The sequence below is a fragment of the Engraulis encrasicolus genome, chromosome 19 (genome assembly GCF_034702125.1).
Source record: "Engraulis encrasicolus isolate BLACKSEA-1 chromosome 19, IST_EnEncr_1.0, whole genome shotgun sequence".
NCBI classification, from domain to species: Eukaryota; Metazoa; Chordata; class Actinopteri; order Clupeiformes; family Engraulidae; genus Engraulis; species Engraulis encrasicolus.
This window is the reverse complement of record NC_085875.1, coordinates 50,582,007-50,602,006: the sequence shown is the minus strand read 5'-3', so window position 1 is coordinate 50,602,006 and position 20,000 is coordinate 50,582,007. Positions and strand designations below refer to the sequence as shown.

The following is a 20,000-nucleotide window of genomic DNA, read 5'->3' as shown; positions in this document are numbered from 1 at the left end:
GAGCGCTACTAGTATCCCTCAAAATCAACCGGTGCTCATGGAGGGTGCAACGCTCAACAAAATGGGAGGAAAAATCCGTGGTGCAGGCACTTCAGTTGGTTGAAAAAGTCCAAAACAATCTTTATCTTGGTGGGCTTGTACATTTAAAATCACCAACGCGTTTCATCAGCGTGTGTCATCACAGGGTCTGCCATGCCATGCCATGGGCTGTGCTGCTAGACCGGACTGGACTCATGCACTCAGAACTGAGACATGTGGTGTGTTCCATTATTCACCCTCTGTACTGTGTACCTTGTTTGAGTGCAGTGAAGTACCCTTTCCACCCTCCGCGATTCACGAGGCGAGTACATTCCGATTCCCGTTCTGTCTGATACACTTAACGGAAATGACGGTTGGTCACGTGTCATCCGAGTTTACCAACCGCCAATATGCAATTCATCACGGAAGGCACTGTTCATTATGCTGACACTTTTTAAAGTTACCCCTGCCTCTGATACACATGGCGATTGTCTTTGGAATCAAAACTATGCTGTTATCACAGAGATTCAGCTGTTTGACAAATCTGACACAAACATGGCGGCCGTTGAGTGCGAAAAGTGTACAGTAACTCCACACTCCACAGGGCGGGTAGGGGGAAGAGGGAAGGACCATGGTGTGATTGCACGAGACTGGGGTGGCATAGGCACACACAGGGTTTTGGCATGGACTGGCAAATCTCCAGTGGCTATCCTACAATGACTGGTGATGACAAACAGAAGCTTGCTGTTTGTTTGAACAGTTGAACAGTTCACAGTCCAGTTCACAACAGAAAACTGACACGTTTGGCTATGGGCTATGCACGTACGGTAGCCTCCAGACTATCTCGCTTGTGAGTGTAGAGGTTGTGCCAAGCACACAGGAACATGGTGTGATAGTACAGGCTTTGCCAAAACCTCTGCCAAAAACATGTGAATGTAGCCGGAGCCCTAGTGGTTAAAGACATGGGCTTTAGATCAGAGTGTTGCCGGTTCAAATCCCACCCTTTCACTTCCACACTCCATGACTGAGGTGCCCTTTATAGCAAGGCACCTAACCCCAATACTCTGTAACTAAATACCATTGTAGAATAACTGTAAGTTGCTTTGGGAAAAAAGCGTCAGCTAAGTCTTATGTAATGTGATGTTATGTAATGGATGCTCTCTGATGTTGTGGAGTGCCTCTGCTGCTTCTGACACCGTCTCTCTCTAGACATCCTGGATGTACCTTAGAACAGTGTTTCTCAACTGGTGGGTCGCGACCCAAAAGTGGGTGGTGGAGGGGTCAAGGGTGGGTCGCGGAGCCTTGGTGTAAAAAAAACGTAATTAAAAAAAAAGGAGCCTTTTCCTGCAACAATTTACAACTTTTATTTTGATAGGCTAGTGAACTCTGTGTCATCTGTCGTCATAGATACAATCTGAATGTTTATGCAAGATCGAGTCTTGGTTACATTTTGAGAATTGCATTGAATTGACTTGAACGCTAAAAATTTTTTGTCGCGACCGAATGAGAGTGGAAAATGATGGGTCCCAAGACTGTTCCAGTTGAGAACCACTGCCTTAGAAGGCAGGCCTGGTGCATTGGTGGGAATGGGTATGTGATGTGTAGATAAGCTGTAAGTATGATGCGTAAGTGTGAATGACCTAAAAGACGTACAAGTAAAGCTGGTAAACAGTGTGCTGCTGTTGACGTGGTTTTTTTTCCACTGCAGTGAGTTTTGAGAAGGCAACAGTCATTCAGCCGCTTTGGAGTTCTTTGGAACTCACTCATAGAAATATAACAGTTACACATACCGTAATAAACATCCTACATGTGGAACTCTCTAAACTCCCAACGTTGCCAGATGTATGACGTTCATTATGTCTAACTGTTATAGTGAAACTTCTTTTCTTTTACTTCAGACATACATGTTAATGTTTTTATCTTTTACCTGACATGTTTTGATGGAAAATATAAAAGTTGAAAGATGAAAGTTAAAAGATGAAACTTTTATTCGTCTGAAGAAAACAGAAGAAGAAAAGAAAAACCTAAGTTTTACTCCAACGTTGCCGTGTCATTCCTCTTCGCACCACAGTATGCTGCTGTTATCTTTTGTTATTATCAGTTTATTTTTATATTTTTTGTGTGAGGAGGGCACATCTGTCTGTCTGTTTTATGTTTGTTTGTTTGCAGTGTTGTTTAAAGTGGAAGTAAGATTACTCTTACAGATGTAATTGGAGCACAAGTTAAAACCATGTGATATCATAAACTAGTAAGACAAAGGAAATGCGTACTCCGCACTTCTAAAGTAACAATCCGGTGCAACCAGAGCAGGACCAAATCACAAACAAAAAGGAAGAAAAATCTGGTGCCACACAGATGTCTATTTCCTGTAGTTTATTTTATCAGTGCAATCAGACTAACATTTCAACATGCGTCTTCATCAGAGTCTGATGAAGAAGTCTGAAGTCTGAAGAAGTCTGATTACTTGTGCTTCTACTTCATACCACTCTGTGTGTTTGTTTGTTTATTTGTTTGTTTTGTTGTTGTTTGGCTGTGGGCTCCGGTGGTCCCCTGAGGGCTCCTCTCTTGGCCTGATGTTCCAGCTAACTCCAGGCGGCGCAGGCAGGGAAAACAAGAATGCAAACACACACACACACACACACACACACACACACACACACACACACACACACACACACACACACACACACACACACACACACACACACACACACACACATACACACAAGCTCACACACACACAGAGAAGCCAGCCTAGAGAGGGAAGGGAAGAGTGATTCCCCTGGTCTCCAAATAGCCGTTCTTAGCTGGAAGCTGCCTCTTAGGAGAGCCTCAATTGCTCTTAGGAGGGTCTTCAATGCTTGTTTGTTTTTACTTAGCCACCCCCCACAAACACTACCCCATTGGGAGATGATTGATGTCATCAAACATTTACTCTGTGTGTGTGTGTGTGTGTGTGTGTGTGTGTGTGTGTGTGTGTGTGTGTGTGTGTGTGTGTGTGTGTGTGTGTGCTCGTGTGTTAGTTTGTGTGTGTGTGCGCGTGCAGGGCCGGTTTTTAGCATAGGCCGGCTAGGCGGTCGCCTAGAGCGCCATGTGAAGAAAGAGCGCCGAAATGGCGCTCTCCTATGCGTAATTTTGCGATATGAAGTTTTTTTATGAAGTCGCAATCAACAAAGAGTGGCGAAAGCGCTCCTCACGGCAAAGCGCCCCTCAGCCAATAGTAATATCGCTTCCAACTGTCTCTGGGAAGTCTGTGAACCAATAAACAGACAGTTCTGAGAAAGGGGGCGGGACGAGTGACAGCGTGCGGTCTATTTTGAATTTGAAGACTCACTCGAGAGACAGAGAGGGCAAGCGCAAACAGTAGCGCTGCTCTGCTGGATGGAGATTATTATGTTCTCATTAAACCACTCATTGCATGATGCAGGAGTTTCAGAGGGTGTTTTGGAACTACGTGATTTAATCAGCAACCGTTTGTGATTATGGAAAGCCTAATAGTTATGAGGTTACTATTTGGAATTAGAGAGAAAAAGAGCTTTGTTTTTGATCAGAGAAATCGCTAGTTAGCATGCTAACATTAGCCAAGTATGACAAGCAATGAAATCCAGTAAAGTAGCTGTTAGTAGCCTACTCACTACTCACTAACACCCACCTGATATCATAATACTTGCTTAGGTTGACAAGCAATGTAAAGTAAGACTGGTGCAATGTTTAAAACCATTTTAGCTGCCATATCTCCTTCCATCCACATGTTACCTGCTTGTTATAAGCTTAAAAAAACATTAATTTCCAGACCAGAATGACATAGCCTACATTACATTAATCATGTAACAGAACCATGCACAGCAGACAAGTGAGGCTATTTACTATATTTTGTATATTATGAAATTCAATAGCGTGACAGCTCTTCTCCCTTTCTCTCACCCTGTCCCTCCAGTTCAAACACATAGATAGCCCCCTTCTCATTCTCCTACTCACAAATGCACCACTATTTCCAGTCCAGAAATGAAATTGGTTTGGAAGACAGCACTCCTTGGTAGGCTTATTGTCTACACATGCATTTTACATGCAAATGTACTGTATCACTCTCCTGGCATTTCAATTTCACGTTACAATTCAAACATATTGATAACCTCCCTCTCATCTGGGGTTGGGGGCCCCACCACCATCACATCCAACACACCACACAGTGAAGCTACTTTCTTGCGACTCAATCTGATGTGTTGGTCGCCTGTCAAAAAGAACCACAAATCCATTTGATGAAAAATGGTTATTGTTCTTGATGCTATTTAGTTAAGCTTACTACGGATATCACTCTTGTGTTCTGTAAGGTAGGCTATAAGAAAGAGGTTGTTTTTTCTTTCAAAGGAAAGGCGGGGTGGGGGGGGTGGGGGGGGCGCCAGAACTCAAACTTGCCTAGGGCACCAAATAAGCCAGAACCGGCCCTGTGCGCGTGTGCATGCAATCGCGTGCATGTGTTTGTGTGTGTTTGTGTGTGTGAGAGAGAGCAGGGCTGCACATTTGGTGTGTGTGTGTGTGTGTGTGTGTGTGTGTGTGTGTGTGTGTGTGTGTGTGTGTGTGTGTGTTTATTGAGAGGGCTGACTATAAAGTAATTTCCCAGGCGGTTCGGCTGCTTTGGAGTCTCCCTGTTTCTGAGGAGGAGAGTAGGGAGGAGGTCAGGGCCTCCATTCCGCTGACCTCTTGACCTTTTGCCGTAGCTGATTAAAAAGAATGTAAAAGCTGCCACATCAAAAGGCATTCTTGCAAAGGCTTCTGGGAGATATCTGACTGCCACTCACACTGATCATTCACTCACTCACTCACTCACGCCACAGTCTTGCCACATGTTCAACCCCCAAACCCCACTCCAACAAACACACACTCACAGACACAAAAGTGAGTGCACACATCACACACACACACGCACACACACACACACAGACAAGCGTGCACACACACACACATACACACACACACACACACAAGCCCTCCTTAACTCCCGCGGCCCGAGACTTGACCTGAAGGCGAAAGGTCAAATCACAGGCCCAGCCAGACCAGTTGCAGCACGAAACAATGCCCTCTGGCCTGCTGATTGAGCCAGGGGATGAGGGGAAATGCATTGTGGGTATTTTTCCTGCCAAAGTCCATTATTTTTTCAACAGAAGCAGCCTAAGGGTCAACTGGTTTAGGAGTCTTGTTGCCCAACATTTAAATTAGATAACCACTTTGGTTGTTTTGTAATGCCATTGATAATGAGATAAACAGGACCTGGACATGATGCATTAAATGAGTCATTCCACATGATTAAATGAAGCAAGAGGTTCTGGGTTGAAGTGGGTTGTTTTTTTGTTGCCCGGAGGCTTGGGCTTCAGGGCCCCCTTGGCTCACGGGCCCCTGGGCCCTACAGAAATCTGCGCTTGCAACCATCCCTGAGTTTGAGTGCACCTTCGATTGAAACTTGTAATGCAATTGGTCATTGAGAATAAACTAAATTGTTAACAGGCCAACAGACTTGGTGGAATATGCAGCGCTGAAAATGTTAGCTTCTAATACATGTCTAGACATCTGTATCAATGAGTTACATGACTTGTGTTGAGCCAAATCAATCATATGCTATATCCTTCGTGTATTCACAAATATCTTTTGCAATGTCCATATCCAATAAGACCTTTATTATTGATAGAAGTATCTAGTAAGGACCTTGTAGGCCTTTGGTTTTGCTTACCACATCTCTTACAACGTATACAGACACAGTAATTAGGCATGTATTCCTGACCAACATGTGAACCCTGCTCTAAAGTATTACCGTTATCTTACCGCTATCTCTGAGTGCTGCCAAGGGAGTTTTGAGTGTTTGCAAGTTGGTAGATGCAGCTTGTTGTGAAATGCAAACGAGACTGTGTGTGCGTGTGCGCATGCATGTGTGTGTGTGTGTGTGTGTGTATGTGTATGTGTGTGTGTGTGTGTGTGTGTGTGTGTGCGTGTGTGTGTGTGTGTGTGTGTTTGGCTTCAATGCAACATGAGGTCAACCTAAAGCTCTGACTTATTTAAAAAGTGCAGATTTCCCTGCATTGGTTGGTAATGTGCATATGATTGTGTGTGTGTGTGTGTGTGCATTTATGCTACAATGAGTACAGTAGTGTTCATATGTGTCTGGGTGTGTGCATGTTGGAGCTCAATGTAAATGTATTTGCAGCTGATTGTTGTAAGCACAGTACACATTAGCAATGTAACGTGAGGGGTGATCGATGGTGAACTGACTTAGTACAGTACATACTGTCTTAGACACTGATTGCACTCGGATCTGTCAAGCTTGTTCTGTCATTAAATGTGCAGCTTATGTGATGTTTGAGAAATAAATTGTTGTGGAATGACTCAATGTGAGCTAATGTTGTGTACATTTTGGTATTATTTTGTTCTGCGGAAATCCATATGTGTCATTGAGCGCATGTGAAAATAACAGTCTCGTAATTAAAACCACGTGGTGAAACCGACTCCTTGTTATCCTGTCAGTGATTCTGTTTGAGTAACATCACCCCCATGCTTACTTCATCTCAGCAGGACTATCAATCATCCCCACAATGCAGCCCCGCAGGCCAGGGCTGGGCTCAAGCAAACAGTCGGGCCGGGCATTTGCAGCCACTGTAATTTCTATAAAGCGTCACAGCGCTGCGTGCCTGAATACTTGATGGACCATTATTATTATATATATATAATAAATGAATATAATAATAATAATGTATTGTTATTTTTATTATTATTAGTATTATTATTATTATTATTATGTATCAATAAATACCCCCAGGGGTCTTCAAGGAACCTTTCAAAAGGGTTCCTCAAGGAACCTTTCTATAAGGGTTCCTTGAGGAACCTCTCTGAATCAAAAAGGTTCCTCCCCAGTGGCAATGGTGAGGAACCCTAAAAGGTTCCTCGAGGAACCTGCTATTCTAAGAGTGTAGGGTAACCGCCCTGCCCCCCCCCCGCCCCCAAACATTCCTGAACTAATTTGGCTCATTGAAACAGCCAAAATGTTAGAGTAGACTGCTTCAGAGTAACTGACCGTTACTAGGGGGAGGGCAAAAATAATCAACTGGCAACCGGGCAAATGCCTTGTATGCCATATGGCCGATCCAGCAGTGCTGCAGGCTCTTAACCAGGGGTGTAAAACATAAGGCCCAAGGGACGGATTCGCCCCAAGACTTGTAGAGAGAGAGAGAGAGAAGAAATAAATAAATTAGAATCTCGAAAAAAGATGTAAATCTCTAGCCCATTTCAAAGTTACTGCAGCTCTCTGGGATTTCAGGTTTTCAATGCATGAGAACAAATTTGTCATCATTTACAGTGTCTGACTATAACAACAATAATAATAGCAGCATAATAAACCATTTTAGCAGCACAGTAAGTAAGCATATGTACACACTGTGTACAGTACATCAGTGGTTCTCAACCTTTTTTGAACAAACACCATTTTGACATCATCATAAGCCTCCCAACAATAAAAACTATATATTTTTAATTATTATTTATTATTAATAATATTACTTACTATTATTACCTATTTACTGTTGCCACTATATACAAATGACCCCACCCCCAACTGTGTCCTGTACAACCCCCATTGAGAAACACTAGTGTACACCAATCATTCCCACAATGCACTCTGGCAGGCTGTAAATGTTTCCATATGTAGAAACAGCACAGCATGTGGCCCTCCCTCCCCCATCATCATGCTTAGGGCTTCACTTACAAGGTTAAAGGAGAAAAAGAGGAACCATATCCATCACGAGCTGTGATCAACACCACATGACCTACCATACCAGGGATCGGGAACCTACTTTATGTCTCGAGGGCTGTTTTATGGCTCTTGAGGCTGTATTATACGTCCCCCGATGCAAAGCTCATACATTGGCTACATACAAGTACAATAGCCTACACCAGGGGTGTCAAACTCAAATTCGCAGGGGTCTGAAATTCAAATCTGCGATGAAGTCGTGGGCCAAACTCATTCTTTCAAAAATGCGTCTAAAATTGTTCAAGCACACGCATAAAACTAAACGGCATATATTAGAGTGTTGTTTGTTTGTTAGTCTTTCCGTTCTGTCATTTCACTGCAAGCTAGCCTACAAGGTTGTGACCTTGTAAACAGTTGTATGTGACACATAAATAACTCTTACTTCCTCTTACTCTTACGTTGTCAAAAGGGCCCAATTGCAAAAAAAAGTAAGTATGTCCGTTGTCAAAAGGGTAATGTGAATGGGTGTGAAAAACGTTTCTAGGAAGAGGTGCAGTGAAGGAAATGACACAGACACCAGTGTGTTATGATAAGACCAAGACCAGCCCTGTTGTTACGGGGAAGAGCAGTGAGCTGTAGCTCTGTGTGTGTGTGTGTGTGTGTGTGTGTGTGTGTGTGTGTGTGTGTGTGTGTGTGTGTGTGTGTGTGTGTGTGTGTGTGTGTGTGTATGTGTGTGTGTGTGTGTGTGTGTGTGTGTGTGTGTGTGTGTGTGTGTGTGTGTGTGTGTGTGTGTGTGTGGCGTCGGTGCAGAGAGGATGATTTAGAGAAACAGACAAACTTAGATTGGCACAATCACCCAGCACTCCCTCTTGAAGGAAGGGAGGTTGCTTCTGTGTGTGTGCGTGTGTGAGTGTGCGTGCGTGCGTGCGTGCGTGCGTGCGTGCGTGCGTGCGTGCGTGCGTGCGTGCGTGCGTGCGTGCGTGCGTGCGTGCGTGCGTGCGTGCGTGTGTGTGTGTGTGTGTGTGTGTGTACATACAGTATGTGAGTGTCCTTGTGAGAGTGTTTGCATGTGTGTGTGTGGATGGTAGGGGTTGGGAGTGTGTATGTCTGTAAGTATGTGTGTGTCTGCAAATATGTGGGAGTGTCTGCATGCATGTGTGTGTGGTGAGTAGCGGGTTAACATAAGCAGGGCTGGACTGGCCGACTGGCATAGCGGGCTTTTCCCGGTGGGCCCTGCACCCTCATGGGCCCCTATTTTCATAAATGTAATAGGGGCCCCGAGGGTGCGGGGCCCAACGGTGTGTCAGTTCTGCGCCGCTAATTTTGAGGGGCCCTTTAGGCCAAAAGTGCCCGGGCCCTATTTCTCCCCCAGTCCAGCCATGAACATAAACAATGACTGATGGCTGTTCTCTGGTTCCACTAAAAACTGCATTCTTCAACTCCTCAGCACTGACTGCTGTTTGTGGAAACATACTTCAAGAGGACTCCAGTGCCGGGTTGAAAAAGTTATTTGTCTTCGGCAAATGAATCAATAGCAGGAGGCAATGTATCCTTTATTTTTTTATTTTTTTTATCTAACTTCACAGGACTTTTCAATACAATAACCCAGAACAGCCATGATGTCACATGAGTATTTGTACAGTATGTGTTGTGTGTCACATGAAACTGTTCATAACTCTGAGTACTGGTTATTGCCACTATTGTGAGGACCACATATTGACATTTGACCTTTGCTGAGGAGACATTCTGCTCAGTCCTCACAGTCATTAAATATGTTTTTCTCAGTTGTGCGTGCGTGTGCGTGTGCGCGTGAGCGTGCGCGTGTGTGTGTGCTTCCCATTCAGATAAGTATGTGCTCTGGATGCTCCCCAGACATGTCATTGCTATCTGCTGAAGTGTGTGTGTGTGTGTGTGTGTGTGTGTGTGTGTGTGTGTGTGTGTGTGTGTGTGTGTGTGTGTGTGTGTGTGCGCGCGCGCGCGCGTGTGTGTCATCAGGCCTGCATCAAGCTTTAATAGGAGACTCTTAGGATAACATGAGCTGGGTGAAGAAGGATCTTCACATGCCTATCCCATCACAGTGCCTCATCCAATAGGGTTCAAGAGAAGGCCTGCTAAATGCCTGGATTCGGGGCACTTGGGTTCTGGGTATGTGTGCAGGAACCAAAAACGGTTATCTCATCTTTTGTGTGTTTGCGTGTGTGCATGTGCGTGTGTGTGTGTGCTTCCCATTCAGATAAGTGTGTGCTCTGGATGCTCCCCAGACATGTCATTGCTATCTGCTGAAGTGCGTGTGTGCGTGTGCGTGTGTGTGTGTGTGTGTGTGTGCGTGTGCGCGTGCGTGCATGTGTATGTCTGTATGTGACGGGTACAGGTCTTTTCGTCGAATGGATTCTTGAGAGGGGACCATTCGAACAAAACGTTGGACCATTCGTATAAGGCAGGGGATCTTTCGTCGAGGACGTTCCGTCTACCGCAAAAGCCTACGAAACGTCTTTAAAATTGAACTAAAGATCCTTTGGTTTGAACTAAACGTCCCTTCAGCCTGCCTATATTAGAAATGTAAATCAGCTTTTTTAATGCTCATTTTAACAGGTTTTCTTCGGCCTGCCTATATTAGAAATGTAAATCAGCTTTTTTAATGCTCATTTTAACGGGTTTTGTTTATTTAAATATGTAAATCAGCTGTTAAGTTTTTGTTTTTTTGTTGATTTAAACATGTAAATCTATAAATAAAATGTACCGGTACTTACTCATTTTAACTGGTATGTTGTTGTTTTTTTACGTTTACGTCGTTGTTTACGCCCTTACATTTTTTGACAATTATCTAGACAATATTTGAGAAGCTTTTTTTCACTTTTACGCCGTTACTTTACTCCGTTACATGTTTTGACAAATATCTGTAGGCCTATGTTACTTTCTACTCCTTACATTTCTGGAACAGTATTTGAGTAGCCCCAGCTGCGGCAGAGAGGCGGGACCAAGCACAGCCTGCTCTTAGAATCAGAGCAGTGCGGTTTAATGCGTCTAGAAGTGGACTATTGACCCTTGTGCTCGCTTTGAATCAGACAGAGCGCGCGTCTATGCTATTAGACTAATCTAGAATAATCTAGAAGTATTGACCATTGAGCACATTGTCATGCAGCGAGTTTTCTGACTTTCCGGTAACTTTTTAGATGCGAAGCACCAGCAACAAGAGAATGCTGTCTGCCGACACTTTGATGTTTCTGATTCTGAATGACAACAAAGTTCGCGCATGAGCCAGAACACTATATAACAGTGTTGAAAACATTACAGAACCCATGCACCTGTGTTAAGTCCATGGCTACAGTAAAGAGAGAGAGAGAAGTTAAATCGCTACATTAACACTGCATAGGAGCGCTCTCTCTCTCTCTCTCTCTCTCTCTCTCTCTCTCTCTCTCTCTCTCTCTCTCTCTCTCTCTGCCCGGCGAGGCAATGTTCTTGAGCAATAGTTTTATTCATTGAATAAGCTGGTAGCTGCCTATTTTGTTTCATATGTCTTTTATTGTTGGAAATCGTCCATCGATCCAGTCAGGCTGCCTATTTTAGGCTATAGGCCTATTATTCCCGTGTGTCCTATTTCTTTTGTTCGAAGTCTAAATATGTGGTAAAACTGATTTACCCGCGATTCATATAGGCCTAATAATGGCACAAATTGAATGACAATAAATAGTTCGCGCATGAGGCAGAAAAAATAACAGTGTCGGAAAACATTATAGAACCCCTGCACCCGTGTTAAGTCCATGGCAACAGTAAAACAAAAAACAAAAAAACAAAAGAGGGAGAGAGAGAGAGAAAGAGAGAAAGAGAGAGAGAGAGAGAGAGAGAGAGAGAGAGAGAGAGAGAAGTGAAATCGCTATGTTAACACTGCATAGGAGCGCGTTCTCTCTCTCTCTCTCTCTCTCTCTCTCTCTCTCTCTCTCTGCCCGGGTTTTTTGTTTGTTTTGTTTTTAAACGACAAAGCTGGTCTCATAAACACTCGTTTGCTTCTGATTTCTGTGGCAGTTGATTATTAGCCAACTGTAGGCTGTGCATTGTTGGTGGATGCAATATTGTCTGTGCAGGTCACTGTTGGTCAGTTCTGGGAAGGTCTATGCCTACATAGGCCTACTACCAATGTCAGATTTTAATGGAATGACATGTCTCACCCCTCTTCCAAACTGACACCAGACAGAAAAGATAGGCTACTTTATAGGCTAAGTTAAGTTACACACTCAACCACTGCTGCCGGACGTGGGCTCGTCAATTACTTAATTCAACGATAACACGCGCAATAGCCTACCCAAATGCAACTTACCCACAGTTCCCAAAGCGACCGGCCGCACGCAATGGATACCTACAGCCCACGTCCCGGCACGACAGCTTGTAGCAGACAGCTCAGCAGCCCTGTCCCATGGCAGCCAGCACGGCTGAGCCCAACCCAGCGCTTAGCGCACCTGTCTACACTATTGTCCGAGTGTTGTTATTTCAAGAAAGCTAACTGTCACTGTCCGCCGGCCGCTGTCGTGACATCTTTTATTAACACTATTATTTTTTTAACAAGTGGGGAGTTCGTTGATAGTTTCCTTAAGGGTGAAGTAGCCTACTATTTAGACTAGAGTTGCCTCCTCCAGCCAACCATCAGGCGCACAGTGTTCTGCCTACAGGTAGCAGGATCGATAGGCTAATGATGATGGTCAGGGCGCACATCAGTGCTTGGGTTGTCTATGTTTTTTTCTGGAATACTGTCGCTGATCAGATAGAAATGATCCTGTTATGAACCCGAGTTTAGTAGATATCGCGCAGTGAACGAGGCAGCCTGCAAACAGTTTGAAGCGCAATGTGGCTGTAACAAGTTAGAAAGTAGCCAAACTCTGTTGCTTGTTAACCTTTTTAAATTATGTGCGTAATGGTGGGGTGACGTCCGCGCCAATGTCTTATCCGGAGCGTATCGCTCGGTGCTTAATTCCAAGAGCAGTATAATGAAAAGGAAGAGAAGGAAGATGATGGGCTAGACCCGAAACTTTTGTCCCCTGTCTGTTGGTTTTATTTACTTTTTTCGGCTTTGTTTAATACAGTTTTTGATTCTGCATTCAGCTCCAGTGTGCGACTCCTTTCTTTCTTTTTATATTATGAGCGTTCCACGAACTATCTTTCTTTGCGCACGCTATAAAATGGCAATAAACCTGTTACTATAAACTACTGGTTAACTATGTATTCTATGCTTTCTAATGTTGATAAAGGCGGGATAAGCGGGATAATGTATTGTCCACACATTAAAATTACTGTTGTAAGCCTACATTTTAAAACATTTCGTCGATATTGTAGCGGTGCAACCGACTGTTTTAAGTTATGAGATGGGCGCCAGCCAGGCAACAATAAGACTGCCGTTACCTTTCCAAAAATGAATACAAATCAGTGACCAACACATTAGAAATAACTCAGATCAACACAACGAATATCTTTTCTTATTTTTAGTAGTGCACTTTTGCAAAACCCTTGTTTGCAGACTTGTGCGTTTGGTCTCAATTTGGAACAGCTCACATCAATGTCTGGCTTAGCATTCTTGCGAATGCTGATCTTCTCGGCGCACACTTCATGGTTCCCTCTCTCTTGCTATCTCAGCTTGTTGCTTCCTGAAAGTCTCACCCGCCATTTGAAATTAACCCCATTTTATAGACAGCACATAGTGCACAGGGGGTAACGCTGCGGATCTCAGGGGGATCTCAGGGGGTAATCTCGCTCCGGAGGAGGCAGAGCCAGTCCGTTACGATATAGTATAATTATAAAATAGGCTATAAAATAGGCCTAATGATAAAAACAGCAGCCTGAACTAAAATGAAAAATGAATTTAAAAAACGCACTTTCTACATGGTTCGATTTTGGTTTTCATTGCATTGTACACTGAAAGAAAATATTCGTTGGATTTACATGATTTAAATGTGTACATCGGTCCCACACAATCCAATTGTGTAAGGTCAACATGATTTCTTCCCCTATTTTTATTGTGTAAGGTTTAAGTGATTTTATCACCTTAAACGGAGGTGATTGGATCACCTCAACCTAACACAACTTATTCATGTTCCAGCATCATAAAAATGTGTTGGAACAATGTGATTTTTTAAAATAGTCACAAAATGTTTTTTTCACCTAAATCAGAGGTGATGAAATCACTTTCATCCTAAACAATTAATTGGTATTCCATTAAGCAGAAAATATGTTGGAAAAACACAAAACCTTGACATAGTTTGAAAGTATTTTTTTCATGTTTATTGAAGGTGATGGAATCACCTAAATCATGCATACAGCTACATTTCAGTAACATGATTCTTTAGTCTCAATCCACCCCCCCACCAAAAAAATAAATAAATAAAAAACATACGGTAAACATATTAGGTCTAGGCTGGCTATACAAATGCATTGCAGACAATTTGATGTACAGGCATGTGCAAACAAAAACAAAAAGAGTCAGAATTCTGTGATTAAATGTATTGACTTTCACTGTTCGCATGTAAAATGCACACAGATATACAAAACATAAGCACAGTCACAAATAACTGCTACTCTTTGACCAATCAACAAGCAGGAAATACAACGAGCATGGTCTGTGAACAAAAAGAAAGTCCAATTCGCTTTAAAGGTGCACTGTGTATTATTTTTAGTACTTTATTTTGAGATTTCATGCTGCCCATGCACAAATGTTGCATTTTTCATGAATATTTACCACCACCAAACTTTAAGTTGTCGTTATGACTGGGGAAATCGCTCTTTCCATACATGAAAGGGGGAGGGGGAAAGAGAGGAATCTTCTCCACTGGCTGTCATTTTGAATTTCTAGAAATACAGATTTTTAGTAAACTTACTGACCTTTGGTCATACTAATACATTTTCGTTCATTACTAAGTAAATATTCATGAAAAGGACACAGTTGGTAATAGGCAGCACCATTTCAATGTGCAGCATAGTTGCCTACTCTGGTCACCATCCTACACAGTGCACCTTTAAGAAAATACTTTGTTTGGTTGCTGTGAAAAAGTGCTCTCTGGCTGGATTATCATTCATGTGAACACATCGGACACAAATTAAATTCACTCTACATACAGTTCTTTTAGCTCATTGACTAAGTGCATTAGTCCACACTTGTAGGTGTGCGTGTGTGTGCTCTTGCGCGTATAGTGTATGCATGTGCACGTATGCATGTGCGCGTGCATCTGGCAGTCCACCATTCATTCGGTTGTCCTCTTTGGTGACCACATTTGTGTTATTACCCAGTCTTATTTAAGTCTAGTCTTGGTATTTTGTTTGTCTTTAGTTTGGGTCAAAATCAACACAGTATGTACAAAACATATGCACACTCAAGTGCTATTCTTAAAACCAGCAAGGAGCTGGAAGGGCATACAAGCAAATAGATCTCTAGAAAAAAGGTACATTTCACTTAAAGAAACAAAAATAACTGCTGTTTTTTAGTTGCTGAAAAAAAGTCCTTTCCGATTGGGTGTCACGTGTGTGACTGACATACACTAAAACTGCAAAAAGTCAAAAAATGCGCGCACATCAGTAGGCACAGGTGCTGGACCAAACGTAAGATAACTGAAAAGAAAGTAAAGGTCCGCAACACTGTAGAATGCTCCCAAAATATTTATTCGCACACGGTGCGAATAAATATTTTGGGAGCATTCTACAGTGTTGCGGACCTTTACTTTCTTTTCATACACTAAAACTGACAATGTCCAAAGGTTGGGATGCCCAATCTTCTGTCAGAGCAGATTCCAATAGTGATGTCTTCAATTGCTTCGTCTACGGCAACTTCATCCATGACCTATTCAACACAGACAAAAGTAAATAAACACAAATTAACCAAGCCATTTGAATTAACAAATAAATCAACATTAAGCTGGACAGTAGGTTACTGCAAAGTCCAAAGCATGTCCTCTGTTCCACTGTCAAGATTTCCTCAGTTCTAATTCTGATGTGGGACCTGGATGATGATTTAACGCTGGTGTGAATTGGCCTGAGGTTGTCAAATACCAGAACCAAAGCTGTGTAGTTGCCTTCATTCTGCAGGGATGTCAAACTCAAACCCAGGGCCAATTGTTACCCATGAAGTAATTTTATGTGGCCTGCAAGATGATTGCATAGCATGACAAGACTTTGACATGAAACTTGGTGTGTCACAGGAATACCAGTGGGCCCAGGCCAATGAAAAAGCTCACTCATATGGAACAACACCCCAGGTCTACTGTGTCTCCTTGGCTGGGACCTACAAGGAGTTTGTAGTAGACAACCAGTGATGCCAATCCTCTGTTTAAGGTGTTTCAGAGCACAGAGATGTAAGGGTCAGCTCGTCTCAATTAAGAGAAGATCAAGTTTCATTATGCATGTACAGGTACGGTATATACTGTTCCTTGCGAGGAGATTTTGAAGGAAAAGTCTACTGCATTTCTCTGCTGTCTGATATTCTCTGATCTGAGATGAATTGAGAACCTCCCTGGCGTTTGTGCATGCGTGCAGTAATATGGCATGCAGGGCTCGTCTGTCAAGGGGCTGAAATAAGAAGTTCTTACAGTTTTCCCCCATCTCAATAAGTTTCCCTGATAACTTAAGATGATTAAAAATAAACCTTCAATATTCTAGGCAGACATACAACGGGCAATATAATGAAAAGCGTAACACAGCTGGTGCACGTTGTCGACTCTGATTCCACCCCCCATCAGAGCGAAAAACATGTGTCAACAAAGTGCTCTCAGATATTATACCCTTCATTGTAGTGCTCATTTTGTTTCTACATAGAAGATATTAATATTTCTTTTTGTTTAGCTGCACATTGATTGTGTAGCAAGTGCATTGAAATAACGAAACCGTGGGATAGCTTGCTCACGTTCAACTGAAGCCTCTCAATGTCATGTTGAGCATAGCACAATGCATACAAACTAGTGTCACACTCCACACTGAGCGTGGGAACACCAGGGAGGTAGTCATCAGCACTTCTCAGATCAGATCATCTTGTCTCAGATAACTCCAATTCTAGTACTAAGCAATAATCTAATATTCACTGGTCAGAGTACGACAAAATTTAGATATAAAAATTCGAGAAGCAGCTCCTTATACCACTGGAATATTTAGTCACCCCCATTCAGGTAACAGCTAATTTAAAGCAGGAGTCAAGTTGTTAAGGTGCACTGGGTAGGGTTGTGGCCAAAGTGAATGCTTTACCTTGTGGACTTCGAACAGTGCAGGCCATTGCACTGGGACTGTGGTGATTCTTTTCAATTCAGCACTGATCTGAAAAGACATAAAGAGCCCAAAGGATTTAACAATCAAATAATAAACATTAGGAGAAAGCCACGCACGCATTCAAGAAAGGAGATAAAACGCTGTAATTCACAAATAAAAACATTAAAGACAATCCAAATTGAATGTCTTACCTTGCGAACTTTGAACAGAGCAGGCCACTGTGCCAGAAGTCCTCAGAAATGGTGCGTCTTGTACAACTTAATGAAAGAAAGAAAGAAAGAAAGAAAGAAAGAAAGAAAGAAAGAAAGAAAGAAAGAAAGAAAGAAAGAATAAAAAAGGAGAACATTTGTAACCTGTGCAGCATGAGTTCTGGAAATAAACTACTTAAAAATCACTCTCTGCACCTTTAAAATCGCAGACTGTATCATGATCTGCTTCAATTGCCATGGTACATGTTGGTGAAATTCAGATTTCCAATATTGACGCCATGCATCCAGCCTAAAACCATGTCTGTCCCACTACCACTACTTGACCATGAGCATGGGACAGTTTACTTTGTACTACTCACTTGGTTAACACCACACATGCTTGACACCATGCGAAAAAATGTGATCATGTTGGTGTCATCAGACAAGAGGACATGGTTCCAGCAATCCATATCTGAAGTCTGTTTGTCTCTGATGAAACCATGAACAAATTTGCTTTAGATTGTTTCAAGCATGTGTGATAGTAGCCAAGGGAGAAGTATAAAGAAAATAGTCCCATGTTTACGGTCAAAAATGGTGGTGGGACTGATTTGTTTTGGGATTCTATGAATGGCATAAACATTGGGAAGCTGACTACCACCAAAAGAAACATGCATATGAATGTACTGGTACCATGACTACTAAGGCAGATAATGATCCTCTCTATGGGGTTTTAACATGCAGGGGTGCAACTCAATAGTAAAAGGCTTTCTGCTCAGGAACCATCAAGTAGACAGGCGAAAAAGACAGAAACTTACATCAGCCAATTCAGAAACAGTTGCTTGGATTGCAGGGGAACAGTGGTGATTCTTTTGAATTCAGCAATGATCTGGAAAGACATAAAGAGCCCAAAGGATTGACATTAGGGAAAAGCCACACACACACACACAATATAAAAACCTTAAAGACAATCAGCATTGAATGTCTTACCTTACAGACTTCGAACAGTGCAGGCAATTGTGCAAGAAGTCCTTAAAGAAAGAAAGAAAGAAAGAAAGAAAGAAAGAAAGAATGAATTGGTGAGGTTAAGCTTTTATAAACAGCACAGGATTCCTGAATGAGGAGCTTGCATTCTGTAAACTAGGCTACTTGTAAACAATGCTCCACTTAAAAGAGGAAGATATAGGCCAAGTAAAACGAGATAACAAGGCAGTGCATGCTTTGCATTGCACCATAAGTGCAAGTAAAAAAAGTGCTATGCACTTCAATAAATAGGATACTATTCTGACATGTTTCATCCAATTCCCTGTGCAAAGTTTATTAGGAGAAAGCCACACACACATTCAAGAAAGGAGATAAAACGCTGTAATTCACAAATAAAAACATTAAAGACAGTCCAAATTGAATGTCTTACCTTGCGAACTTTGAACAGTGCAGGCCACTGTGCCAGAAGTCCTCAGAAATGGTGCATCTTGTACAACTTAATGAAATGAAGAAAGAAAGAAAGAAACAAAGAATAAAAAAGGAGAACATTTGTAACCTGTGCAGAATGAGTTCTGGAAATACACTACTTTAAAAAAAAATCACACTCTCTTTCCAATATTGACGCCATGCATCCAGCCTAAAACCATGTCTGTCCCACTACCACTACTTGACCATGAGCATGGGACAGTTTACTTTGTACTATTCACTTGGTTAACACCACACATGCTTGACACCATCCGAAAAAATGTGTTCATGTTGGTGTCATCACACCAGAGGACATGGTTCCAGCAATCCATATCTGAAGTCTGTTTGTCTCTGATGAAACCATGATGAACACATTTGCTTTAGATTGTTTCAAGCATGTGTGATAGTAGCCAAGGGAGAAGTATAAAGAAAATAGTCCCATGTTTACGGTCAAAAATGGTGGTGGGACTGATTTGTTTTGGGATTCTATGAATGGCATCAACATTGGGAAGCTGACTGCCACCAAAAGAAACATGCATATGAATGTACTGGTACCATGACTACTAAGGCAGGTCATGATTCTCTCTATGGGGTTTTAACACGCAGGGGTGTAACTCAATAGTAAAAGGCTTTCTGCTCAGGAACCATCAAGTAGACAGGCGAAAAAGACAGAAACTTACATCAGCCAATTCAGCAACAGTTGCTTGGATTGCAGGGGAAGGTGATTCTTTTGAATTCAGCACTGATCTGAAAAGACAAAGAGCCCAAAGGATTGACAAATCATAAACATTAGGGAAAAGCCACACACACACACACACACACACACACACACACACACACACACACACACACACACACACACACACACACACACACACACACACACACACACATATAAAAACCTTAAAGACAATCAGCATTGAATGTCTTACCTTACAGACTTTGAACAGTGCAGGCCATTGTGCCAGAAGTCCTTAAAGAAAGAAGGAATTGGTGAGGTTAAGCATTTACTGTATAAACAGCACAGGATTCCTGAATGAGGAGCATGCATTCTGTAAACTAGGCTACTTGTAAACAATGCTCCACTTAAAAGAGGAAGATATATGCTAAGTAAAACGAGATAACAAGGCAGTGCATGCTTTGCATTGCACCATAAGTGCAAGTAAAAAAAAAAGTGCTATGCACTTCAATAAATAGGATACTATTCCCACATGTTTCATCCAATTCCCTGTGCAAAGTTTAAATTCAGTTTATATGCACTCCATCTAGGTCGGTTGTTCTTTGACTTCGTGTGCAGGAAAGCTTACATTTGATTAATCTTCGGTTAAGACCACAAGTGCATGTGTGCATTAAACACCTGGGTTGGGTCAAAAAAGAAAACTTTA

At 42.4% G+C, this 20,000-nt stretch overlaps 1 protein-coding gene and 2 long non-coding RNA genes across 3 annotated transcripts in view; 1 reads left to right on the top strand and 2 right to left on the bottom strand.

The window, feature by feature from the left end:
* ptger2a (prostaglandin E receptor 2a (subtype EP2)) overlaps window positions 1-2,666 on the top strand; it is a 24,313-nt gene extending 21,647 nt beyond the window's left edge. The window contains exon 2 of the mRNA XM_063184649.1: window positions 1-2,666. This exon is cut by the window's left edge and continues 1,069 nt beyond it. The gene's annotated coding sequence lies outside the window, so the exon portion shown is untranslated.
* A 12,825-nt stretch (window positions 2,667-15,491) lies between these two features.
* Window positions 15,492-18,030, bottom strand: LOC134470258 (uncharacterized). Its single transcript, XR_010031925.1, has 4 exons — window positions 17,985-18,030; window positions 17,173-17,238; window positions 16,961-17,029; window positions 15,492-15,566 (listed from the first exon to the last, which is right to left on the bottom strand). It is a non-coding gene; the product is annotated as an uncharacterized LOC134470258 (long non-coding RNA).
* Window positions 18,031-18,579: 549 nt separating this feature from the next.
* Window positions 18,580-20,000, bottom strand: part of LOC134470257 (uncharacterized) — a 2,170-nt gene continuing 749 nt past the window's right edge. Inside the window, exons 2-4 of the long non-coding RNA XR_010039186.1 lie at window positions 19,548-19,588; window positions 19,296-19,362; window positions 18,580-18,646 (exon numbers count right to left, since the gene is read on the bottom strand). This is a non-coding gene — a long non-coding RNA (uncharacterized LOC134470257). The remainder of the gene's footprint in view (window positions 18,647-19,295; window positions 19,363-19,547; window positions 19,589-20,000) is intronic.